The following is a 27,306-nucleotide window of genomic DNA, read 5'->3' as shown; positions in this document are numbered from 1 at the left end:
GGATAAACTGCCTCACTTGAATTATAGTTAAACAGCAAATTCATGAAGACCTATTTGCCTCTCTCAAAAGAGAAATGTAATTTCTCTTTTTAAAAGAGTGTGTAGTTCAGTGGATTTTTGTATATTCAGAGTTGTGCAACCATTACCATTATTTAATTGCTGAACATTTTCATCACCTTAAAAAGAAACTCTATCTGATCTTATCCAGCAATTCCACTTCAGGTCATATCCAAATGAACTGAAAGCAGGGTCTTGAAGAAATATTTGTGTACCCATATTCACAGTAGCATTATTCACAAGAGCCAAAAGGTAGAAGCAACCCAAGTGTCCATCGTTAGATTAACGGATAAACTAAAGGTGGTATATGATACAATAAAATATTATTCCACCTTAGAAAGGAAGGAATTTCTGACATATGCTAAAACACGGATGAACTTTGAGGAAATTATGCTAAATGAAATAAGCCGTCTCACAAAAAAATACACTATGATCTCACTTATATGAGATAGCTAGAGTAGTTAAATTCATAGGGACAAAAAGTTGAATGGTGGTTGCCAGGGGCTGGGCTGGTGGGAGGTGGAAGCTGGAAGTTAGCATTAAATGGGAACAGAGTTTTCGGTTTTCAAGACCAAATGAGTTCTGGAGGTGGATGTTGATGATGGTTGCACAATAATGTGAATATATTTAATACCATTGAACTGTAGACTTTAAAATGGTTAAGATGGTACATTTTATATGCTCGTATTTTTTTACAATTAAAAAAAAAAGAACCTTTGTCTATACACATTAGCATCACTTTCCATTGTCTCTTTCTCCAGCCTCCAGCAACCACTAATCTACTTTCTATCTATACATGTTTGCCTATTCTGGACACTTCATATAAATGGAATCATTCACTGTGTGGCCATTTATGCTTGGCTTCTTTCACTGAGCATGTTTTCAAGATTCATTCATGTTGTACCATGAATCAATACTTTATTCCTTTTTTTTTTTTTTGAGGAAGGGCGTTTGGCCCTACCCTCCAGCCCCCAGTACTTCATTCCTTTTTATGACTAAATTATTTATTTTATATGAATGTGCCATATATTGTTTATCCATTTATCAGTTGATGGATACTTAAGTTGTTTCTAATTTTTCTTGATTGTGAATAATGCTGATATGAACATCTGTGTACAAGTCTTTGTGTGGGTGTTTTCATTTCTACTGTGTATGAAGTATATCCTATGGTTTTTATTTGCATTTCCGTAATGACTAATGATCTTGAACATCTTGTAATTTGCTTCTTGGTTAGTTGTATAACTTCTTTGGAGAGGTGTTCTTCAAATTTTTTTGCCCATTTTTTTCTTATTGAGTTGTTTGAGTTCTTTATATATTCTTACATTCTAGGTGTAAGACTTTTATTGGATATGTGTATGACTTGCAATATTTTCTCCAATGTTTTGGGTTGTCTTCTCATTTTCTTAATGATTTTGTCATTTGTCATATCTAAGAAACCATTGTCTAACGCAAGGTCACAAATATTTACTCCAATGTTTTCATCTAAGACTTATAAAGTATTAGCACTTACATTTAGGTCTACAATTCATTTCGAGTTAATTTTTGTGTATGGTGTGATTTAGGAGTCCAAATTATTACTATTATTATTTTGCATATGCATATCCAATTGTCCAAGCACCATGTATTGAAATGACTATCCTTTTTTCATTGAATTTTTTGGTACCTTTGTTAAAAAACAATTGAACATAGAAGTAAGGGTTTATTTCTGGATTTCCAATTATATAACATTGATATATATGTCTGTCCCTATGCCAGTACCACACTTTCTTGGCTACTTTATAGTATGTTTTGAAATCAGAAGTATGAGCCTTACAACTTTATTCTTCTTTTTCAAGATTGTTTATTTTGGGTTCTTTGTATTGCCACATGAATTTTTGGATCACTTTGTCAATATCTGCATGTAAGCCAGCAGGGATTTTGATAAATTGTGTTGACCTTATAGATTAATTTGGAGAGTATTGAATTTTTAACAATATGTGTTTCCTGAGTCATGAACATAAATTGTCTTTCCATTTGTTTAAGATTTTAAAATTTTGTTCAGTGATGTTTTGTCTTTTTTGACATACAACTCTTACGTATTTTTGGTTAAATTTAATACTAAGAATTATGTTCTTTTTGATGCTATTGAGAGTGGAATTATTTCCTTAGTTTCATTTTCAGACTCTTCACTGGCAGTGTATAGAAATGCAATTGATTTTTGTGTGGTTATGTACTGTGACCTTGATGAAGTCATTTATTAATTCTAGTGAATTCATTAGGATTCTTCTTCTTCTTCCTCCTCCTCCTCCCCCTCCTTCTCCCCCTCCTCCTCCTGCCCCTCCTCCTCGTGCCCCTCCTCCTCCTCTCCTCTCTCTTTTTAGAGATAAGATCTTGCTCTGTCATCGAGGCTAGAGTGCAGTGGTGCAATCATAGCTCACTGCAGCACTGAACTCCTGGCTCAAGTGATTTTCCCACCTGAGCCTCCCAAGTAGCTGGAACTATAGGTGTGTGCCATCGTGCCTGTTATTTTTTAAAATTTTTTTAAAGAGATATGGGTCTCACTAAGTTGTCCAGGCTAGTCTTGAACTCCTGGCCTCATGCTATTCTTGAGGGATTACAAGTAGCTGGGATTACAAGTGTGTGTACTACACTTGGGCAGGATTTTCTATATACAAACCATATTGTCTTTGAATAAAGAGGTTTACTTCTTCCTTTCAAATCTGGATGTCTTTTATTTCTTTTATTTGCTTAATTGCCCTGGCTTCAGCTTCTAGTACAATATTGAATAGAAGTGGTGATAGTGGACTTAGCCCCTTTTATTCAACGAGGAAAACTGAATCTAACAATCAGGAAGTATTAATACAGACATACTGGGCATTATAATGCAGTGGTTAAGAGAAGGTACTTATTGCTATAATCCTTAGTTATATCATGTATAATATGCGAATTATAATACTATCTAACTCACAGGTTTCAGTGAACTAATATATATAAAGTGTTTAGCAGAGTGTCTAATGTTACTCCAGTAACATTAAAGAAATGGAACCCACTATTATTATTATCCTACTATATAACTTCTTAAAACAATCAAAGTATTAACAGCATCATATCTTTCTATGCTTTCTAGAATTATCTCCTCTTCAACCCTGTCCTGGGGATTTTTGGTTACTTATTTATATTAATATTCTTCTTCTTCTTTTGGTACCTTACTCTCCACTACCTACCTCAACAATAAATGGATTAAATAGTAAAGTGTTGAATGTCAGTAGCATTGCATACATTTTTACTTAATTTTGTCATTGCTTTAGACAGGTGAGGATATTAAATATTGGATATTTTCCTGTTTGGTTCACATCTTTCACATGGCAAGGATCATAGATATTTTAAGAGAAGCTAAAAGAGTATTTAGTATTTTATTGATCCTTTAAATGCTCTTTCTAGACAATGTTTTTCAGTTATGTGACTGCAAGTGCCATGTATTTGTCAAGGTCTCCACGATCTCTATTTCTAGCCATACTCCCTCCATTTTTTCAGCTCTCCACATCTGTCCCCTGAATTTACAATTCCTTCATTGAATATCCTAATGTTTTGTCAACTAATGTCCCTAGAACTCTTTCAAAATACACTTTTTTTTTCCAATTTTGCTTCTGGAATCCCCATCTCAAAGGTAGTTAATTCATGTAGCTGTTTAAGTTGGAAAGCATGGGATCACTCTCTCCCTCATTATTTATGCTTAGTTACTCACTAACTCATTATTACTTTGAAATCTATACTGTAAATATCTTTTGAATTTGTCCCCACTTTTCCTCCTACACTGCCTTGGCAACAACTGCTATTTTTATTTATATCTTTATTAGGGCTAGTTTAATTGTTTCCCTAGCTCCAGTATCTTTTCATACAGTCCATTTTCCACACTGGTCATAATGCTCATCTTTCTAACTATGTGACTTATCATGTGCCTTCACTGCTCAGACACTTTGAGTGTCTTCTCATCACCTGGATAAAGCCCAAATCTCCTCCAAACTTCTTAGCGTAGCTACAAGGCCCTACATGATCTGTGCCAGATCTGCTTTTCTAACGTCTTTTCTGCCAACCTCTTGAACAAAGTCTCACCTTTGCCATTACTTTATAAGAAAGGATGAAGTGTTAGATAGTGTTTCACATGTTTTACCTGAGTTGCTCATAATTCTTAGAACATGCCATAATTTTTTATGCCTCTGTGTGGGGCATGTTATATACTATTGAAATCTTCCTTGTTTTCTGTGTGTTATTGTGGTGTTCCTCATGCTATGCTTTTAAGACTTCTAATGCTATTCCTGTCTCTTATAGCCTATCAGAGTAACTTTTATTTATTTTTAAAAAAATAAGTCTGTCTTACCCTCTAGATTATCAGTGCCTTCAGAACCAGGACTTAACCTTATTTCTGTGTCTTTTTTAGCCCTGTCACTGTAATGCCTGGAAAACTGACATATTAATAAATATTTGTTGAATGAATGAATAAAGGAATGAACCTAAAACACAGGGGCCACCTAGCAATTTATAGTCTACTGATTACATCGTGATAATGCTTTTTATGGTTTTAAGTGAAATGTGAACAGAGGGTTTTAAGCTCCAAAAGACTGTTACATGTATTCTTGTGATATTTGACATGTTAATCTTATGAAAATAGAATAATTACAAATGCTATTTCAAAATGGCGTAATTTCTTATCGAGGATCACTGATAAAGGATAAAGTTGATGAGATTGTGCTGAATAATAATGTGCAAGTAACATTTGTCTGAATGATTAAACTGTGAATTACAACAAAAAGAAGAAATACTTGATATTATGGGTTTGAGACTCTGCTTATTGATAGTACCAGCATGTAAATGTGTCTGTTCAGTGCTGCAGATTACGAGGATTTCACGGCTCTAGGTTGTTCATACTTACCATTAATAAAAAGAAAGTAAATTTCAGGTGAACTTCAAATACTTGATATACACCCAAATTAAGACCTATATGCACATAAACCATGTATCTCTTTAATATTATTGAATAATGTTGCATAAATAAAGGATGCTTCACAAATGTAATAGCTACTTTGTGTGAAACATAAAAGACAACATTATATCCAGGTTTAGCTCATGATGCATGTTCAGAATCAAGAAATAAGTGATAAGATAAATAAAACTGGGTGGTGTTGTGTTAGGAATGGCCAGTTTGGAGTGAAGAACACAACATAACTACTCAAATATTATTAACCCAAATGTTTTAAATGATATCTGAACACAAAATAAGACATAATTTTGCACAAATTTAATAACAGTGAAAGTAGATTGACTTCCCTTGCATAGGCAAATTATACTAACATAACTAATTTTGGATACGTACAGAAAGTGGACATAGGCATGGGCAAAAACTTCATGACTAAAACACCAAAAGCAATAGCAACAAAAGCCAAAATTGATAAATGGGTCATTTTTAGTTTAATTAAACTAAAGAGCTTCTGCAAAGCAAAGGAAACTATCATCAGAGGGAACAGGCAACCTACAGAATGGGAGAAAATTTTCACAATCTATCCATCTGACAAAGGTCTAATATCCAGAATCTACAAGGAACTTAAATGAATTTACAAGAAAAAAACAACCCCATCAAAAAGTGAGCAAAGGATATGAACAGACACTTCTCAAAAGAAGACATTTATACAGCCAACAAACATATGAAAATAAAAGCTCATCATCACTGGTCATTAGAGAAATGCAAATCAAAACCATAGTGAGATACTATCTCTCACCAGTTAGAAAGGTGGTCATTAAAAAGTCAGGAAACAACAGACACTGGAGAGGATGTGGAGAAATAGGAACACTTTATACTGTTGGTGGGAGTGTAAATTATTTCAACCGTTGTGGAACACATTGTGGTGATTCCTCAAGGATCTAGAACCAGAAATACCATTTGACCCAGCAATCCCATTACTGGGTATATGCCCAAAGGATTATAAATCATTCTACTATAAAGACAAATGCACATGTATGTTTATTGCGGCACTATTCACAATAGCAAAGACTGGGAAGCAACTGAAATGCCCATCAATGATAGACTGGATAAAGAAAATGTGACACATATACATCATGGAATACTATGCAGCCATAGATAGGATGAGTTCATGTCCTTTTCAGGGACATTGATGAAGCTGGACACCATCATTTTCAGCAAACTGACACAGGAACAGAAAAACCAAACACCGCGTGTTCTCACTCATAAGTGGGGGTTGAACAATGAGAACACATGGACACAGGGAGGGGAACATCAGACACCAGGGCCTGTCATGATGTTGGGGGTTGGGGGAGGGATGGCATTAGAAATACCTAATGTAGATGACGGGTTGATGGGTGCAGCAAACCACCATGGCACGTGTATACCTATGTAACAAACCTGCACATTCTGCACATGTATCCCAGAACTTAGAGCATAATAATAAAAACAAGAAAGAAAAAGAAAGTGTGTGCCCTCAAATTTTAGGAAATATATAATTTCTGCATATTTTGATTCAAACAATATTTCCCTCTTCCTTTGTGATGAAAAGGAGGATAAGAAATATAGTAATGGACATTAACCCTCTGGAGATTTATAGACAAGATCCACAGTGATGTGGAAAGATCAAGAACTACAGCTCAGAAAATACTGACTCTGGTGTTGGCTCTCACAGAAACTTTCCAGCTCTGGGCAAGTCTCCTGATTTCTGAGCTTTCCTCTTCACGTGAAAAGGATGTGATCATAATGCTCTCCTTCTTTCCCTTCTTCCCTCAGGGTTCTGCTGTTGAGATCAAATGAGATAATATAAATTTGTTTTCTCCTTTCTCTACCCTTTCTCTACAATGTTCAATAGACAGAGCAAAGAGGGTATTGTGATAACCACTGTTTTCAGGGCTTGTGGAAAGAAAGTGAACTTGAGTAAATAAGTCAATGTCACATCATAAAGAAAAAACAGGAAGAAATCAAAGAGAAGAAATATGGGGTCTCCCTAACAAAATTCAATGCTATGTGATTAAAAATTGCTTTTTTCCAAGGCTTTATGAACCAGTGTGTCTTTTAAAAAAATTTTATTATTATTATACTTTAAGTTTTAGGGTACATGTGCACAATGTGCAGGTTTGTTACGCATGTATACATGTGCCATGTTGGTGAGCTGCACCCATTAACTCGTCATTTAGCATTAGGTATATCTCCTAATGCTATCCCTCCCCCCTCCCCCCACCCCACAACCGTCCCTGGAGTGTGATGTTCCCCTTCCTGTGTCCATGTGTTCTCATTGTTCAATTCCCACCTATGATTGAGAACATGTGGTGTTTGGTTTTTTGTCCTTGCGATAGTTTGCTGAGAATGATGGTTTCCGGTTTCATCCATGTCCCTACCAAGGACATGAACTCATCATTTTTTATGGCTGCATAGTATTCCATGGTGTATATGTGCCACATTTTCTTAATCCAGTCTATCGTTGTTGGACACTTGGGTTGGTTCCAAGTCTGCTATTGTGAATAGTGCCACAATAAACATACATGTGCATGTGTCTTTATAGCAGCATGATTTATAATCCTTTGGGTATATACCCAGTAATGGGATGGCTGGGTCAAATGATATTTCTAGTTCTAGATCCCTGAGGAATCGCCACACTGACTTCCACAATGGTTGAACTAGTTTACAGTCCCACCAACAGTGTAAAAGTGTTCCTATTTCTCCACATCCTCTTCAGCACCTGTTGTTTCCTGACTTTTTAATGATTGCCATTCTAACTGGTATGAGATGGTATCTCACTGTGGTTTTGATTTGCATTTCTCTGATGGCCAGTGATGATGAGCATTTTTTCATGTGTGTTTTGGCTGCGTAAATGTCTTCTTTTGAGAAGTGTCTGTTCATATCCTTTGCCCACTTTTTGATGGGGTTGTTTGTTTTTTTCTTGTAAATTGGTTTGAGTTCATTGTAGATTCTGGATATTAGCCCTTTGTCAGATGAGTATGTTGCGAAAATTTTCTCCCATTTTGTAGGTTGCCTGTTCACTCTGATGGTAGTTTCTTTTGCTGTGCAGAAGCTCTTTAGTTTAATTAGATCCCATTTGTCAATTTTGTCTTTTGTTGCCATTGCTTTTGGTGTTTTGGACATGAAGTCCTTGCCCATGCCTGTGTCCTGAATGGTATTGCCTAGGTTTTCTTCTAGGGTTTTTATGGTTTTAGGTCTAACATGTAAGTCTTTAATCCATCTTGAATTAATTTTTGTATAAGGTATAAGGAAGGGATCCAGTTTCAGCTTTCTACATATGGCTAGCCAGTTTTCCCAGCACCATTTATTAAATAGGGAATCCTTTCCCCATTGCTTGTTTTTGTCAGGTTTGTCAAAGATCAGATGGTTGTAGATATGTGGCGTTATTTCTGAGGACTCTGTTCTGTTCCATTGATCTATATCTCTGTTTTGGTACCAGTACCATGGTGTTTTGGTTACTGTAGCCTTGTAGTATAGTTTGAAGTCAGGTAGCGTGGTGCCTCCAGCTTTGTTCTTTTGGCTTAGGATTGACTTGGCGATGCAGGCTCTTTTTTTGGTTCCATATGAACTTTAAAGTAGTTTTTTCCAATTCTGTGAAGAAAGTCATTGGTAGCTTGATGGGGATGGCATTGAATCTATAAATTACTTTGAGTAGTATGGCCATTTTCACGATACTGATTCTTCCTACCCATGAGCATGGAATGTTCTTCCATTTGTTTGTATCCTGTTTTATTTCATTGAGCAGTGGTTTGTAGTTCTCCTTGAAGAGGTCCTTCACATCCCTTGTAAGTTGGATTCCTAGGTATTTTATTCTCTTTGAAGCAATTGTGAATGGGAGTTCACTCATGATTTGGCTGTCTGTTAAAAACCACATGATTATCTCAATAGATGCAGAAAAGGCCTATGACAAAATTCAACTACTCTTCGTGCTAAAAACTCTCAATAAATTAGGTATTGATGGGACGTATCTCAAAATAATAAGAGCTATCTATGACAAACCCACAGCCAATATCATACTGAATGGGCAAAAACTGGAAGCATTCCCTTTGAAAACTGGCACAAGACAGGGATGCCCTCTCTCACCACTCCTATTCAACATAGTGTTGGAAGTTCTGGCCAGGGCAATTAGGCAGGAGAAGGAAATAAAGGGTATTCAGTTAGGAAAAGAGGAAGTCAAATTGTTCCTGTTTGCAGATGACATGATTGTATATCTAGAAAACCCCAGTGTCTCAGCGCAAAATCTCCTTAAGCTGATAAGCAACTTCAGCAAAGTCTCAGGATACAAAATCAATGTACAAAAATCACAAGCGTTCTTATACACCAATAACAGACAAACAGTGTGTCTTTTAAGTACCATTGCTGAAATAGCCTGTTTTCTTCAGTTATACTCTTTAGAAGACTTATGTTAAAAAATGATAGGAGGATTTCTTACAGAACAATCACAGAATTATAAATGGGAATTGATTCTATTATAATTTTGTTGATTTGGGAATTGTGAGTGAACAGCTGAAGCGGAAGATGAGAAATGGAGAGAATAAATTGAGAGTACCCTTTGAGGTTCAGTGATGTAAATCGTTCTTCCTCCCTGACCAAAATATTTTGCCTTTTAAAGCATTATATCATAGAATATTAATGTCCAAATTAAGCATTTGCATCTCTTAAGCTATCAACTGGGGAACAAGTTTGGAATAGTATACATACTAAAAATTGTCCAGAAATTATTACTTAGATGGATAAAAATCAAACTCTGTTGTTTATAAAATGTGTTGGAGACATATCAAGTTTCATTCTGCAATAAGTATGCTGATTTAGTCTCTTCACATCTATTAATTGGAAGAATCAGGTATGATTTCTGTGGAAAGTATATTGTAACATTACTACTATGGTTTGAATGTGTCACCCGTAAGTTCATGTGTTAGAAACTAATCTCCAATGCAGCAGTGTTGGGAGGTGGGTCCTAATAAGAGGTGATTAGATGAGGACTCTGCTCTCATGAATGGACTAATATTATTACAAGAGTGGATTCGTTATTGTTAGTAGATTTGTTATAAAAGTTAGTTCAGGGCAGGAACGGTGGCTCACACCTGTATTCCTAGCATTTTGGGAGGCTGAGGCAGGAAGATCACTTGAGGCCAGGGGTTTGAGACCAGCCTGGCCAACATGGCAAAACCCTGTTTCTACTAAAAATACAAAAATTTGCTGGGCATGGTGGCATGCACATATAGTCCCAGCTACCTGGGAGGCTGAGGTGGGAGGATTGCTTGAACCCAGGGGGTGGAGGTTGCAGTGAGCCAAGATTGTACCACAGCACTCCAACGAGAGCAAAAGAGTGAGACTCTATCTCAAAAAAGAAAAAAAAAAAAGATAGTTCAGTCTCCTTGAAACAGGCCCAGTAGTCCCATACACTTTTCTTTTGGATAAACATAGACATTGGCCATTCTGCTGTTAAAGACTGAAACTTGTATTTGTTTTATTTGAGTTCCTTTCCCAGGGAAGAACTTTCATGCCTCTCAAAAAAAGTACAAAAGATCTGAAACTCACCAGATCATGGTACCAGATGTCTTCTCGCCCTTCCCTAGTTCCTGTCATTTTACACATTGAGACATTTCTTCTCTGCTATATAAACCACTAGTTTAGTCAGTCAGGGAGATGGATTTGAGACTGAGCTCCCATCTCCTTGCCTGCAGCACCTGATTAAAGCCTTCCTCCTTGGCAATACTTGTTGTCTCAGTGATTGGCTTTCTGTGAGGTGAGCAGCAGGAACTAGACCAAACTCCTGGTGTTTCAGTAACACCCTCTTGCTCTCTTGTTCTTGCACTCTCTTGACCTTCTGCTTTCTGCCATGGGATGATGCAACATGAAGGCTGTCTTCAGATGCCAGTGTCATGCTCTTGGACTTCCCAGCTTTCAGAACTGTGAGCCAAAAAGTTTCTGTCCATTATAAATTGTCGAATTTGTGGTATTCTGTTATAGCAATACAAAATGGACTAATATAACTGCCTTTAGTCTTGAGAAACTGTGAAACTGGGAAGTTGGGTGACTTACAAATTGGACAGACATTAATATCCATTCATTATCACAGAACAGGATAATTTAATTTGTTTTTTACTAAATGCTTCTGTTTATCAGTGTCTAGTTGAGTATTAATGTTAAGAAAAAGAATTTTATATTAAAAGAGAGAGCCATGGATCTCTGATTGCTTTGCTAATGTCAAGTGTCATAGACACTTAGATTTGGCTCTGCTCCTTGACACTTTAAATGGTTTTCAATTTTCTCCATGGTAGCATTCAAATTGATTCCTCTTTCACTTCTTTTATAATATTCTTATTTCTTATTCCAGAGAAAATTAAATACAGATACTATAAACCTCAATACTTACCAAGAGAAAGATAAAGGGAGGGAGTACAAGAGTCAGAGGATGGTCTTTAATCCTGCAATCCCTACATTGCTTGCTCAAAGGATGAAGGGTATAGGCCTTCTCGGCCCATAGACACCTGACAATCAGGTTGCCCTGCTTTGCTCAGGACCAAAAGCCAGAGACAGAAGGATGAATAAGGCCCCACATGTACATTTTGAAGTATTTTTAATGATCATTCTCTTTACTATTTTTTTCCTTGTATACAATGTGCTATTAGAAAAGGTAATCGAAAAGATATAAATGAATTCAGTTTCTTGGACTTGTTGTTGGGATGGTGTATGTAACTAAACACCATGGCTTTTCATGAATAAAATTTACAGTAGTGGTTATATTAACATTTTTCTTCAAACAAGAGAAGTTCATTTTGGATTCAAAGAATACCCATTCTATATGGGAACAGATACTTAAAAACATAGAGTTTAATAATAGTTTAGCTATTCTTCATCCACTAAGAAGTTGATCTTAATTCAGAAAAAACTTTAAATAAATTATTTACCCTTTTCTTTTAAAAATATTTGGCACTAAATTACTCCTACTAACATTTTTAGAAAATACAGAACAAAATAGATCCTTTGATAATTCACTTTAAAAATAGTTCACTAACTGTTACTTGTACAAATAAAGATCTTTTCACATTGAATATTTTATTCACTAAAAATATCCTCTTATAAATGAAGACTTAATAATTTTGGTTTTCAGGAGCTTGACATTTAACAGCTATTTTATAAAATCTACATTGGATTTCTATTATTTACTAATGTCATTTTTTTCCTTTTTGCTTGATACCAGTTTTCTTCCACTGCATTAGCAGTTTCAGAGAAGATGAGAATCTGCACATAATCAATTCCTTCAGAGTTTCTTTATATGCAGGATTAACTGAGACTATACAGCTTGGAGAGGCAGGGTACCATGTTAGATGCCAACAAACATTCAGTGTGTTATCACATGGAAAACAGTGAAGCTTACTAATGCAATTCCAGAAACCAGGTATAGAACCAATGGGTGGGATTTTAAAAATGGGGAGCATACATTGATTCAATATAAGAGATAAATGTTTAATAAATAGAATTGTCAAAAGGTGGAATGGACTGCCTTGGAAAATAATACATTTACCAGAACAAAATGTTGGTTAACCACTTGTTCAAATATGTAACAAATAGGGAGTAGAACTAGAGGGCCTCTAAGATGGAAAAATTCTGATATATAATTTTTTTATTGTGAAAAGCACATCAAGAAGATAAGTGGGAGGATGTATTAAAGTTTCTTTAGAACTACCATATTATTTCTAATAAGGCAACCCTTATTACTCTCCAAGCAACATAATTAACTACTTCTTTTCATAGTTATTCTTACCCCTGTGCCTTTCCCCTATGAAAATTAGTGATTTACTTAAATTTTGATTATTTTTGAAAGTATTTACTGTATGGCTTATAATAAACATTTATCAGGAATATATCTTTTCTTAACTTTTATTTATATGTGGTGAAAATAGTGGTATATTTAACAGATTTTTAATTTACTGCCTATACCCCTACTTCCCTTCCTCCTTCTCTCACAGAGTACCACTTGCTGGACTACATGATTTGGACTACATGATTCCTGCCCCCACATCTCTGTCTGGGAACCACTACACAGATATGCTTTCTACCACAAAAATTAACCTGTCTATCCAGGCCTAGGGTTCCTAGTCTGTGCTGTGGAATAGAGTTCTCCTTATGTTAGCATGGAGAGTGGCATCCAGTTGGCATGCTTAATCTTCATTATTCATCCTAAAATGAACTTGCCAGAGGACATACCCTGACACAGTCACAGAAGTTGCAGTCAGCTCTTCCATGCAGGGGAAATACTTGACCTATATCATGTAATGGCAGATAAATTTCCTTTCAGCCACTGATAGCAATTAATTTAGTCATCACTGACAAATATTAACAAAAAGCCATCAAGAATCTTTCCAATGTGTCCAGTGAGCCAACAACAAAAACAGGGATCAAACAAATGTAACTGTCAGGATACTTCAGGAAACAAGATAATTTAGAAAGCTGTAATTAAGTTCACAGAGGGATTTGAATCATAGCTCAGATGCTGCTATTAAAAAGGAATAATCATAAAACAAAGAGTATTGAAATGAAAAAAAATGTTTTCTGAAATAAAAATAATTATCCAAAAGTAGAGCTGGAGAAAAACCAATCAAGGAAACATCCCAAATATGAGCTAAAAGCCAAAAAGTAGTAAAATATGAGATAAAAAATAGTGAGGCATTGGTGATCAATATGAGTGATTCGTTATATCTAATAGAATTTTCAGTGAAAAAGAACAGAAAAAAATAAGTAAAAACAAAAGTTTTGCTGCACCTTAAAGATGACACAAACCTTTATATTAAAAAGATGGGGCTGTTGAGACTTGATGAGCTATATCTCTGTGAAATTCTAAGATACCAAGGAAAACAAGAAGATTCTAAAGAACAGGTTACCTACAAAGGAACAGGAATCAGAATGGCATCACATTGCCCCTCAAGTACACTGGATGCTGAATGACAACAGAGTAGTCCCACAGGGTTCTGAGAGGCAATGATCATCAGAAGCTTTGATACTGTCAAGTGTGAGGCAGTTTAGAGATATTTCTAGGGATATATGGGCTTAGCAAGTTTACTTTTTATGGACATTTTATTTAAAAGTTATGCAAGAATGAGTTTTAGCTAAAGAAAAACGAAGTGCAAGAAAGAGAAAATTATGAAATCTAAGAAATAGTGAACCTAATCCAGGAGGTAAGTGGAAAGAAATCTTGGGGAATCACTTGTCTGGTAGGCTTGGAAAGCAATCACTCCATGATGGAGCTAGAGGAATTGTCTTCAAAAAAGAGGTAGATGTTTTCTCTTTCTGTCTCTCTTTCTTTTTCTCTTTCTTTCTCTTTCTTTCTTTCTTTCTTTCCTTTCTTTCCTTCCTTCCTTCCTTCCTTTTCTTTCTCTTTCTTTTTCTTTCTTTCTTTCCTTCCTTCCTTTTCTCTTCTTTTCTTTCTTTCTTTTTCTTTCTTTCTCTCTTTCTCTTTCTCTCTTTCTCTTTCTTTCTTTCCTTCTTTCTTTCTTTCTTTCCTTCCTTCCTTCCTTCCTTTTCTTTTCTCCTTCCTTCCTTCCTCTTTCTTTCTTTCTTTCTTTCTTTCTTTCTTTCTTTCTTTCTCTTTCTCTTTCTCCTTCCTTCCTTCCTTCCTTCCTTCCATCTTTCTTTCCTTCTTTCTTTCTTGAAATGATAAAAGCCAAGTGATATTTAACTGCTTCACTCAAAAGTAATGGCACCGGTGATGTCTAAAGCCTCTTCTGAGCCTCACAGTCTATGATCTTTTGGTGATGTTTACCCCACCTCTAGTTCTGCCTTATTCCCATTTTTGTGTTTTTTTTTCTATTCTTCTACCTATGAACAAAATGGTAAATGTAACTCCCCCTATTACATTTCTTATGTAGTAGTACAGGTTTTACATTATAGTTGCAGAATAATTATATTATTCAAAAAATATATTCTTCCAAGACATAAATATGTTTACTTCTTTTTGAGATTGTGTGTTATAGAAAGCAAAATGTCTTTTGGGTAAATTGTTTCAGCTGTTAGGAGTAATGTCTATATATCTCTTTTTTTTCTGTATTCTAAGTACTTTATTGAAGTTAGAGACAACATTTTTTATTAAATTTAATATTGTTTCAATGACATTTAATAATAATTATTTTATTTTATTTTATTATTATTATACTTTAAGTTTTAGGGTACATGTGCACAATGTGCAGGTTTGTTACATATGTATACATATGCCATGCTGGTGTGCTGCACCCATTAACTCGTCATTTAGCATTAGGTATCTCTCCTAATGCTACCCCTCCCCCCACCCCCACCCCACAACAGTCCCCAGAGTGTGATGTTCCCCTTCCTGTGTCCATGTGTTCTCATTGTTCAATTCACACCTATGAGTGAGAACATGGCGGTGTTTGGTTTTTTATCCTTGCGATAGTTTACTGAGAATGATGATTTCCAGTTTCATCCATGTCCCTACAAAGGACATGAACTCATCATTTTTTATGGCTGCATAGTATTCCATGGTGTACATGTGCCACATTTTCTTAATCCAGTCTATCGTTGTTGGACACTTGGGTTGGTTCCAAGTCTTTGCTATTGTGAATAGTGCCACAATAAACATACATGTGCATGTGTCTTTATAGCAGCATGATTTATAGTCCTTTGGGTATATACCCAGTAATGGGATGGCTGGGTCAAATGGTATTTCTAGTTCTAGATCCCTGAGGAGTCGCCACACTGACTTCCACAATGGTTGAACTAGTTTACAGTCCCACCAACAGTGTAAAAGTGTTCCTATTTCTCCACATCCTCTCCAGCACCTGTTGTTTCCTGACTTTTTAATGATCGCCATTCTAACTGGTGTGAGATGGTATCTCATTGTGGTTTTGATTTGCATTTCTCTGATGGCCAGTGATGGTGAGCATTTTTTCATGTGTTTTTTGGCTGCATAAATGTCTTCTTTTGAGAAGTGTCTGTTCATGTCCTTTGCGCACTTTGTGATGGGGTTGTTTATTTTTTTCTTGTAAATTGGTTTGAGTTCATTGTAGATTCTGGATATTAGCCCTTTGTCAGATGAGTATGTTGCGAAAATTTTCTCCCATTTTATAGGTTGCCTGTTCACTCTGATGGTAGTTTCTTTTGCTGTGCAGAAGCTCTTTAGTTTAATTAGATCCCATTTGTCAATTTTGGCTTTTGTTGCCATTGCTTTTGGTGTTTTAGACATGAAGTCCTTGCCCATGCCTATGTCCTGAATGGTAATGCCTAGGTTTTCTTCTAGGGTTTTTATGGTTTTAGGTCTAATGTTTAAGTCTTTAATCCATCTTGAATTAATTTTTGTATAAGGTGTAAGGAAGGGATCCAGTTTCATCTTTCTACATATGGCTAGCCAGTTTTCCCAGCACCATTTATTAAATAGGGAATCCTTTCCCCATTGCTTGTTTTTCTCAGGTTTGTCAAAGATCAGATAGTTGTAGATATGTGGTGTTATTTCTGAGGGCTCTGTTCTGTTCCATTGATCTATATCTCTGTTTTGGTACCAGTACCATGGTGTTTTGGTTACTGTAGCCTTGTAGTATAGTTTGAAGTCAGGTAGCGTGATGCCTCCAGCTTTGTTCTTTTGGCTTAGGATTGACTTGGCGATTCGGGCTGTTTTTTGGTTCCATATGAACTTTAAAGTAGTTTTTTCCAATTCTGCGAAGAAAGTGATTGGTAGCTTGATGGGGATGGCATTGAATCTATAAATTACTTTGAGTAGTATGGCCATTTTCACGATATTGATTCTTCCTACCCATGAGCATGGAATATTCTTCCATTTGTTTGTATCCTCTTTTATTTCACTGAGCAGTGGTTTGTAGTTCTCCTTGAAGAGGTCCTTCACATCCCTTGTAAGTTGGATTCCTAGGTATTTTATTTTCTTTGAAGCAATTGTGAATGGGAGTTCACTCATGATTTGGCTCTCTGTTTGTCTGTTATTGGTTTATAGGAATGCTTGTGATTTTTGTACATTGATTTTTTATCCTGAGACTTTGCTGAAGTTGCTTATCAGCTTAAGGAGATTTTGGGCTGAGACAATGGGGTTTTCTAGATATGCAATCATGTCATCTGCAAACAGGGACAATTTGACTTCCTCTTTTCCTAATTGAATACCCTTTATTTCCTTCTCCTGCCTAATTACCCTGGCCAGAACTTCCAACACTATGTTGAATAGGAGTGGTGAGAGAGGGCATCCCTGTCTTGTGCCAGTTTTCAAAGGGAATGCTTCCAGTTTTTGCCCATTCAGTATGATATTGGCTGTGGGTTTGTCATAGATAGCTCTTATTATTTTGAGATACGTCCCATCAATACCTAATTTATTGAGAGTTTTTAGCACGAAGGGTAGTTGAATTTTGTCAAAGGCCTTTTCTGCATCTGTTGAGATAATGACGTGGTTTTTTTCTTTGGTTCTGTTTCTATATACCTCTTTTAAAACCACAAAAATAATATTCTTTCTATTATTATCATACTTAAATTATTACCATACTCAAAGTGGTTTTGTGATTGTTCCATTAAATCTAGGAGATTTCTAGAGTAGTAACTTCTTTCCACTCTAGTCTTCCACTTTGTTTTGATTACTGCCTTGTTTTTCTTATTATAAAATGTCAAAATTGTTTCTAAGTGTGAAAGTAATATGATTGAAATCTTAGAAAATGAGAAATGTTTTAAACAGAGATTACTTGCTTCTGTAGTGAATATATATTTCTCTTTGTTCAGTTATATTTTTGTACTTCTTCCTATTGGCCTAGGGTACTTTGACTCTTCAGTTACCTGATAATTGTTTATAACTTTTTTTCTATTTGTTTGAGACGTTAGTAGACTTGGTAATTATCTTTCCTTATTTCATGAAAAGTGTTCATTAAAGGTGTTAAATGATCCCTACTTTAATCTTTTCTTTATGTATCCCTGAAATAACCATATTACTCATTTCCCTATAATTGCTAGGAAGACAATTTAGCATTTGCTCCAAATACTGTCTAGCTTTTGTGGCATTGGGCACTAATACAGTTTGGCTGTGTCCCCACCAAAATCTCGTTTTGCATTGTAGTTTCCATAAACCCCAGGTGTTGTGGAAGGAACCAGTGGGAGGTAATTGTATTATGGGGCTGATTACTCCCATGCTGCTGTTCTCATGTTAGCGAGTGAGGTCTCAGGAGATCATGGATGTATTAGGGACTTTTGTCCCTTTGCTCAGCACTTCCCCTTCCTGCCATCAAGTGAAGAAGAACATGTTTGCTTCCTGAGGCCTTCCAAGCCCTGCAGGACTGTGAGTCAGTTAAACCTCTTTCCTTTATAGCTTACGTAGTCTCAGGCAGTTCTTGTAGCAGCATCAGAATGGACTAGTACAGTAAATTGGTACTGGGAGTGGGGCACTACTGTAAAGATACCCCAAACTTGGAGGTGACCGGAACTGGGTAACAGGCAGAGGTTGGAACAGTTTGGAAAGCTCTGAAGACAACAGAAAGATGTGAGAAAGTTTGGAACTTCCTAGAGACTTACTGAATGGCTTTGACTAAAAGGCTGATAATGATATGGATGATGAAGTCCAGGGTGAGGTGGTCTCAGATGGAGATAAGGAACTGAAATAAAGGTGACTTTTGCTATGTTTTAGTAAAGAGACTGGCAGTGTTTTACCCCTGCCCTATAGATTACTGAAGAGACATAATTTAGGATATCTGGCAGAAGAAATTTCTAAGCAGCAAAGCATTCAAGATGTGAGTTGGGTGCTAGTAAAAGCATTCAGTTTCATGTATTCACAAAGATATGGTTTGGAATTAGAACTTATGTTTAAAAGGGAAGCGAAGCGTAAAAGTTTGGAAAATTTGCCGCCTAACAATGCGATAGAAAAGAAAAACCCATTTTCTGAGGAGAAATTCAAGCCTACTGTAGAAATTTGCACAAGTAACAAGGAGCCAAATGTTCTTCTCCAAGATAATGGGGAAAATGTCTCGAGAGCATGTCAGAGACCTTTGTGGGCAGCTCCTCCCATCACTGGCCTGGAGGCCTAGGAGAATAAAAATCATTTCATGGGCCAGGCCCATGTGTGCAATCTAGGGACTTGGTACCTTGTGTCCCAGCAGCTCCAGCCATGGCTAAAAGCAGCCAAGGTGTAGCTCAGGCCATGGCTCAAGAGGGTGCAAGCCCCAAGCCTTGGCAGCTTCTATGTGGTGTTGACCCTGCAGGTGCCCAGAAGTCAAGAATTGAGGTTTGGGAGCCTCTGTCTAGATTTCAGAGGATGTATGGAAAAGCTTGGATGTCCAGGCAGAATTTTGCTGCAGGGGTGTGGTCCTAATTGAGAACCTCTGCTAGGGCAGTGCAGAGGGGAAATGTGGGGTTGGAGCCCCAACATGGAGTCCCCACTGGGGCACTGCCTACTGGAGCTATGAGAAGAGGGCCACTGTCCTCCAGACCCCAGAATGGTAGATCACCGATAGCTTGCACTGTGCACCTGGAAAAGTTGCAGACACTCAATACCAGCTCATGAAAGCAGCCGGGAAGAGGGATGTACCCTGCAAAGCCACAGGGGCACAGCTGACCAAGGCCATGGGAACCCACTTCTTGTCTCAGTGCGACCTGGATGTGAGACATGGAATCAAAGGAGATCATTTCAGAGCTTTAAGATTTGACTGCCCTGCTGGATTTTGGACTTGCATGGGCCTGTAGCCCTTTTGTTTTGGCCAATTTCTCCCATTTGTAACAGGTGTATTTACCCAATGTCTGTACTTCCATTATATCTAGGAAGTAACTAACTTGCTTTTGATTTTACAGGTTCATACATGGAAAGGACTTGCCTTGTCTCAGATAAGACTTTGGATTTGGACTTTGGGTTAATGCTGGAATGAATTAAGACTTTGGGGGACTGTTGGAAAGGCATGATTGTGTTTTGAAATGTGAGGACATGAGATTTGGGAGGGGCCAAGAGTGGAATAATATGGTTTGGCTGTGTCCCCACCCAAATCTCATCTTGAATTGTAGTTCCCATAATCCCCATGTGTCATGGGAGGGACCTGGGGGGAGGTAATTGAATCATGGGGGTGATTAACCACATGCTGCTGTTCTTGTGATAGTGAGTGAGTTCTCATGAGATATGATGGTTTTATAAGGGGCTTTTCCCCTTTTGCTCAGCACTCCTCCTTCCTGCCACCATGTGAAGAAGAATGTGTTTGCTTCCCTGTATTAGTCAGGGTTCTCTAGAGAGAACTCATAGGATATATATATATATATATATGTGTGTGTGTGTGTGTGTGTGTGTGTGTGTGTGTATTCAGTATTAACCATCACGAATCCACCCCTTGTCAACCTGAACCCATACACATCTCCTGAGAGCGTATATAATCTTCAAATAAAGACAATAATAAGTTCATGGGTATGCCTAACATAATACAGCTATCCTTCATACAACTGGAAATGCACCAATCCCCAACCCAAATGCTGTTACATAGAGTTAACAATACTGAAATCCTGATATGAAGTCAACAAATATTATGTCACATGATAAGAAAAGGAAATAAAATGAAGATATTTTCTTAGTACAAGTATTTACTTGAACAAACATGTTTTAAACAAAAGAAGTAGGAAATATTCATGACAATTACAGTCCTCGTTTCTGCAACTGGTCACGTGGTCATAGCTGGTATTGATGACTACCTTCTTCTACTACTTATTCTGTATTCCCTTTTCCTTCAGCAAGCACCACAGAAGGTCATGGTTTTTTTCCTGGTGGAGTGAACCGAACCTTCATTCCTAAAGGGTCTGGGGCATTTGTAGTCCTGCCTGGATTGGACTCTTGTAGTTTCCCAATGACCTTAATCACAGGGCATGATAATACTAAGAGACACCCTAATGGATCTCCTTTATTCCACGCGTACTCTTCCTTACCTCCATTGTGGAATAGTAGACAGATTTTATCTTGATGGTTTGGGTCAATCACCCCAGCCAACACTGTAACTTCCTTCTTAGCCTGCTAACTTAAGGGTAGGAGGAGCCCAAAGTGTCCAGGTGGCAATCTTAACTTCCAGTTTAATGGAATCATTGTTGTGTCTCCCGGTGGCAGTATTCCTCCCTCTGGAACTAAGACGTCTAGGCCAGCAGAACATAATGTTGTGGGAACAGGAAGCAAAAATTTTGCTAGTGGATCACTAGGGGTGATGGTGAGTAATGCCACTTTCACTTCCACCCCTAGATTCCTGAACCCATGAATCCTGGCTATGGGAGGAACAGTACCATATACTGGATGCTGATTCAGAGCATACACGGCCTTCTGGAGAACTTTGCCCCAGCCCTGCAAATTATTGTCTCCTAGTTGGCTTTGTAATTGTGACTTCAAAAGGCCATTCCACCGTTCTATCAGATGCTTATCAGATCTATCAGATCGCACATCTGGGCGTTTTTCCTTCTATGCAAAGTGCACAATCAGATGCATCCAGATGCTTCAGGATGGTGGAGAACATGGTAAGACTAGTGAATCCCGTGACCATGAGCCCACTGCTGCACTTCTTTAGCCATAAAGTGAGTGCCTTGGTCAGAAGCAATGCTGTGTGGAATACCATGACGGTGGATAAGGCATTCCGTGAGTCCATGGGTGGTAGTCTTGGCAGAATCATTGCATGCAGGATTGACAAACTCATATCTGGAGTAAATATCTGTTCCAGTGAGAACAAACCTCTGCCCTTTCCATGAAGAGGTCCAATATAATCAACCAGCCACCACGTAGCTGGCTGATCACCCCGAGGAATGGTGCCATATTGAGGCCTCAGTGTTGGTCTCTGCTGATGGGAAATTGGGCACTCAGCAGTGGCTGTAGCCAGGTCAGCCTTGGTGAGTGGAAGTCCATATTGATGAGCCCATGCGAAACCTTCATCCCTGCCACCATGGCCACTTTGTTCATGGGCCCATTGGGTGGATGCAGAGGTGGCTGGGAAAAAAGGCTGAGTGGTATCCACAGAATGGGTCATCCTGTCCACTTGATTATTAAAATCCTCCTCTGCTGAGGTCACCCATTGGTGAGCACTCACATGGGATACAAATATCTTCACAGTTTTTGACCACTCAGAGAAATTTATCCACATACCTATTCCCCAGATTTCTTTGTCACCAATTTTCCAATCATGCTTCTTTCAAGTTCCTGACCATCCAGGCAAACCATTGGCTACAGCCCATGAATCAGTATATAATTGCACACCTGGGCATTTTTCTTTCTATGCAAAGTGCACAAACAGGTGCATTGCTCACAGTTCTGCCCACTGGGAAGATTTCTTGTCATGACTGTTCTTCAGGGATATCCTAGAAAGGGGCTGTTGTGCTGCAGCTGTCCGCTTTTGGGTGGTGCCTTCATATCACGCAGAACCATCTGTAAACCAGTCCCTAGCCTTCTCTTCCTCTGTCAACTGATCATAAAGAACTCCCCAGCTGGAAGAGAGAAGGCAGGGTGGCTGGAGTGGAGACCATGGGCATTTGAGCCACTTCCTCACGTAACTTAACTTGTGCCTTCAGGACCTGCTCAAGTCCATCATGTATATACCACTTCCATTTGATGATGGAATGTTGCTGTGCATGACCCACTTTATGGCTCAATGGGCCAGAAAGCACCCAGTTCATGATAGGCAGTTCAGATCACATGGTGACTTGATGGCCCGTAGTCAAACATTCGGTTTCCAGCAAAGCCCAGCAACAGGCCGAGTTGTCTCTCAGAAGGAGAGTAGTTATTTGCAGAAGATGGCAGGGACTTGCTCCAAATTCCTAGAGGTCTTTGCTGTGATTCACGTATAGGGGCCTGCCAAAGGCTCCAAACAGCAGCCCTATCTGCCACTGACACCTCAAGCACCATTGGATCTGCTGGGTCATGTGGCCCAAGTGGTAGAGTAGCTTGCACAGCAGCCTGGACCTGTTGCAGAGCCTTCTCCTGTTCTGGACCCCACTCAAAACTGGCATCCTTTCGGGTCACTTGATAAATGGGCTGGAGTAACACACCCAAATAAGGAATGTGTTGCCTCCAAAATCCGAACAGGCCCACTAGGCATTGGGCCTCTTTCTTGGCTGTAGGAGGGGCCAAATGCAGCAACTTATCCTTCACCTTAGAAGGAATATTTTGACAGGCCCCACACCTCTGAACTCCTAGAAATTTTAGTGAGGTAGAGAGTCCCTGAACTTTAGTCGAATTTATTTCCCATCCTCTGGCATGCAAATGTCTCACCAATAAGTCCAGTGTGTTTGCTATTTCTCACTCACTGGATCCAATCAGCATAATATCATCAATGTAATGGACCAGTGTGATATCTTGCAGAAGTGAAAAGCGATCAAGTTCTCTCCAAATAAGATTATTACACAAAGCCGGATAGTTGATGTATCCCAAAGGTAGGACAGTCATGGTATATTGGTGGCCTTGCCAGCTGAAGGCAAATTGCTTCTGGTGGGCCTTATGTACAGGAATGGAGAAAAAGGCATTTTCCAAGTCAGTGGCTGCATACCAGGTACCAAGAGATGTGTTAATTTGCTCAAGCAATGAAACCACATATGATACAGCAGCTGCAATTGGAATCACCACTTGTTTAAGCTTAAAATAATCCACTGTCATTCTGCAAGATCCATCTGTCTTCTGCAAAGGCAAAACGGCAGAGTTGAATGGGGATGTGGTAGAAATCTTTCAAGTCCTTGATGGTGACACTAATCTCTGCAATCCCTCCAGGAGTGTGATGTTGTTTTTAATTTACTATTTTTCTAGGTAGAGGCAGCTCTAATGGTTTCCATTTGGCTTTTCCTAGCATAGTAGCTCTCACCCTACCAGTGAGGGAGCTAATGTGGGGGTTCTGCCAGCTGCTGAGTGTGTCCGTACCAATTATGTATTCTGGCATTGGAAAAATGACCACAGGATGAGTCTGGGGACCCATTGGACTCACTGTAAGCCAGACCTGAGCTAAAACTCCATTAATTACCTGACCTCCATAAGCCCCTACTTTAACTGGAGGACCACAATGACATTTTGAGTCCCCTGGAATCAATGTCAGCTCAGAGCCAGTGTTCAGTAGTCCCTGAAATGTCTTATCATTTCTGTTTCCCTAGTGAACAATTACCTGGGTAAAAGGCCAGAGGTCTGCTTGGGGAAGGATGGGAGAAAGATTAATGGCATAAATTGTCGGTAATGTAATGGGGTCCTTCTTTAAGGGGACCCGGCCTCCCCTTAATTCAAGAGGTTCTGGGTCTGTAAACTGGCTCAAGTCTAGAAACTGATTGAGGGGCCATTATTCTCTGTTTTTATAATTCTAGTTAGTCTTTTGTCCATTTGTCCAGGAAGGTTTCTGCTTATATAAATTTAGTAGGAATGCAGTAGGCTTCCTATCAATTTCACTTCCAGGAACACCATGATTAATTAGCCAATGCCAGAGCTCTACATGAGTCAGACTATTCTGATTGCTGCTTTGCCTCTGATGTCCATTATGGTAGCTATGCCCACCTTATCTTTGATAGCTGAGTGCCTCCACTTGGCCCCTGCCACCTTGGGATCCGATTATTCCCATTGTATTTAAATTTAATAGTGAATGACTGCAGTTCCCACGGTTAGATCTGACATGCAGAGAAGAGCAATTACACAGCTCTTCAAAGATGCAGGTGCTGCCTTCACAAACCTATTTTGCAAATCATTGGTCAAGGGTATGTCTTCTGGACCCTCCCAGCTGGGATGAATAGGTCTAAAGTGAATAATCCACTCCACCATCCCCAATCTCCCTAAGCCTTTGGATTCCTTTCTCTGCATTAAACCAGGGGAGATGAGGCATTTCCAGCTTGCTCACAGTGGGCCATCTTTTAATCCATATTTCAGCTAAGCAAGCAAATAAACTATCAGAACATTTTTTAACTCTCTGAGCTGCAACATTAAAAGCAGAGTCCCTACTTAGTGGTCCCAAATCCGTAAATTCAGCCTGATCTAACTCTATGTTTCTTCCACCATTACCCCACACAGTTAATATCCATTCTCATGCCTCTTCTCCAGATTTCTGCTTATATAAATTAGAAAACTCAAGCAGTTCTTTTCAATTGTAGAGTGTGACCCATGAGGGTCACACTCTGAACTTCACCTCTAGGGGCCTAATGGGACTTTAGTTATAGGTCTAGAAGCAAACAGGGGTGTTGGGGGTGGCTCCTTAGGAGAATAAATATTATCTTGCCTGGCAACTGCCTCAGGGGAGGCTATCACTGTTGCCTCAGGCAGCACAGGGTTTATCTTCTCAGACAAAGGTGGAAAGGCTGATGGCAGCATGGATTGGGGAGAGAATGTTGCCACTACTGGGGATGGGGAAGCTGTTTCTTCTGGGAAAAAAAGGGCTTATCAGAGTTTACAAGCTCAGTGTCCCCAGCTTTATCAGGGTGCTCCTACGTCATCCCCATTCCAAGTTGCAGGGTTCCATTCTTTTTCAATCAATGCCCTCAGTTTAACAGTAGACACCTGGCGAGGCTGTGCATGCACCTTTCATTGCAGGTCAGCCACTAGCATAATAAGAGCTTGTGTCTGTTTTTCCACAATTTCAGCTCTTTCTCTACAGGAGATAAGACTGTCCCTCAGGGCAGTCTTAGCAGATTTGAAGCTCAGTATCTGCTTCTGAAGTTGGGAGTTAGAATGCCTGAGTTCATAATTTCCTTTCACCACTTTGGTCCGGTGAACTTAGGAGCAACCAACAAACTTCGTTATATTCCTTGGTTCTCCACATAAGTCAAAGTTATTGTGTATAGAATCGCTGAACTCTTTGCCTCTCGTGAGCAGTGAATCAGGAGTGTCAAATGCATTTATTTTGCATAACTCTCTAAACAGTTCATGCCAAGGACTATCAGTGTTCTCCATACTATTAGAAATATAGTCCTTAGCATATTTTGGTCTAATCATGTTAAGCAGCCAACTCCAGAAACCCCACAACCAACGAAAGAACTCCATCCTTAATATTCTGTTCCTCTAAAACCACTCCCAATACCAAAAGCTGTATTAATCAGGGTTCTCTAGAGGGAAAGAACTAATAGGATATATACGTGTATATGAGCGTTTATTAAGTAGTATTAACTCACACAATCACAAGCTCCCACAATACTCCATCTGCAAGCTGAGGATCAAGGAAGCCAGTTCGAGTCCCAAAGTCGAAGAACTTGGAGTCTGATGCTTGAGGGCAGGAAGCATCCAGCATGAGAGAAAGATGTAGGCTGGGAGGCTAAGCCAGTCTAGCCTTTTCAAATTTTTTTTTTTTTTTCTGTCTGCTTTATATTTTGGCAGCACTGGCAGCTGATTAGATGGTGCCCACCCAGATTAAGGGTGGGTTTTCCTTCTCCAGCCCATTGACTCAAATGTTAATCTCCTTTGGGAACAGCCTCACAGACACACCCAGGATCAATACATTGCATTTTTCAATCAAGTTGACATTCAGTATTAATCATCACATTCCCCTTCTGCCACAGTCTTAAGTTTCCTGTGGCCTCCCCAGCCTTGCGGAGCTGTGAGTCAATTAAACCTCTTTCCTTCATAATTTACTCAGTCTTGGGCAGTTCTTTATAGCAGCATGAGAATGGACTAATACCTCACTTCTGGTACCAAAATCAGTACTAATCAGGGTTCTCTCTCTCTCTCTCTCTCTATATATATATACACACACACACACACACATATATATATATACACACACATATATATATATATGAAGGGGAGTTTATTAAGGAGTATTGACTCACACGATCACAAGGTGAAGTCCCACAATAGGCCATCTGCATACTGAGAAGCAAGGAAGCCAGTCCAAGTCCCAAAATCTCAAAAGTAGGGAAGCCAATAGTGCAGCCTTCAGTCTGTGGCCAAAGGCCTGAGAGCCCCTAGCAAACCTCTGCTGTAAGTCCAAGAGTGCAAAGGCTGAAGAACTTGGAGTCTGACATTTGAGAGCAGAAAGCATCCAATATGGGAGAAAGATGGAGGGTGGAAGACTCAGCCAGTCTAGTCTTTTCAAGTTCCTCTGCCTGCTTTTATCCTGGCTGCACTGGCAGCTGATTAGATGGTGCCCACCCAGATTGCAGGTGGGTCTGCCTCTCCTAGCCCACTGACTCAAATGTTTATCTCCTTTGGCAACACCCTCCCAGACACACCCGGGAACAATACTTTGCATCCTTCAATTAAATCAAGTTGACACTCAATATTATCCATCATAGGCACCCTGGGCTATAATTGTTGAACCTATTGTTTCTATATTAAATAGAATAAGAAAACTATTACATTAAAGTTA

At 38.7% G+C, this 27,306-nt stretch overlaps 1 pseudogene; it reads right to left on the bottom strand.

Moving 5' to 3' along the window:
* Positions 1 to 21,026: 21,026 nt before the first annotated feature.
* The window catches only part of LOC134808332 (uncharacterized), a 62,750-nt pseudogene continuing 56,470 nt past the window's right edge, over positions 21,027 to 27,306 (bottom strand).

Source organism: Pan troglodytes, chromosome 15, assembly GCF_028858775.2.
Source record: "Pan troglodytes isolate AG18354 chromosome 15, NHGRI_mPanTro3-v2.0_pri, whole genome shotgun sequence".
Taxonomy (NCBI): Eukaryota; Metazoa; Chordata; class Mammalia; order Primates; family Hominidae; genus Pan; species Pan troglodytes.
The sequence above is the reverse complement of the archived record's forward strand: the minus strand, read 5'-3'. Positions and strand labels throughout refer to the sequence as shown.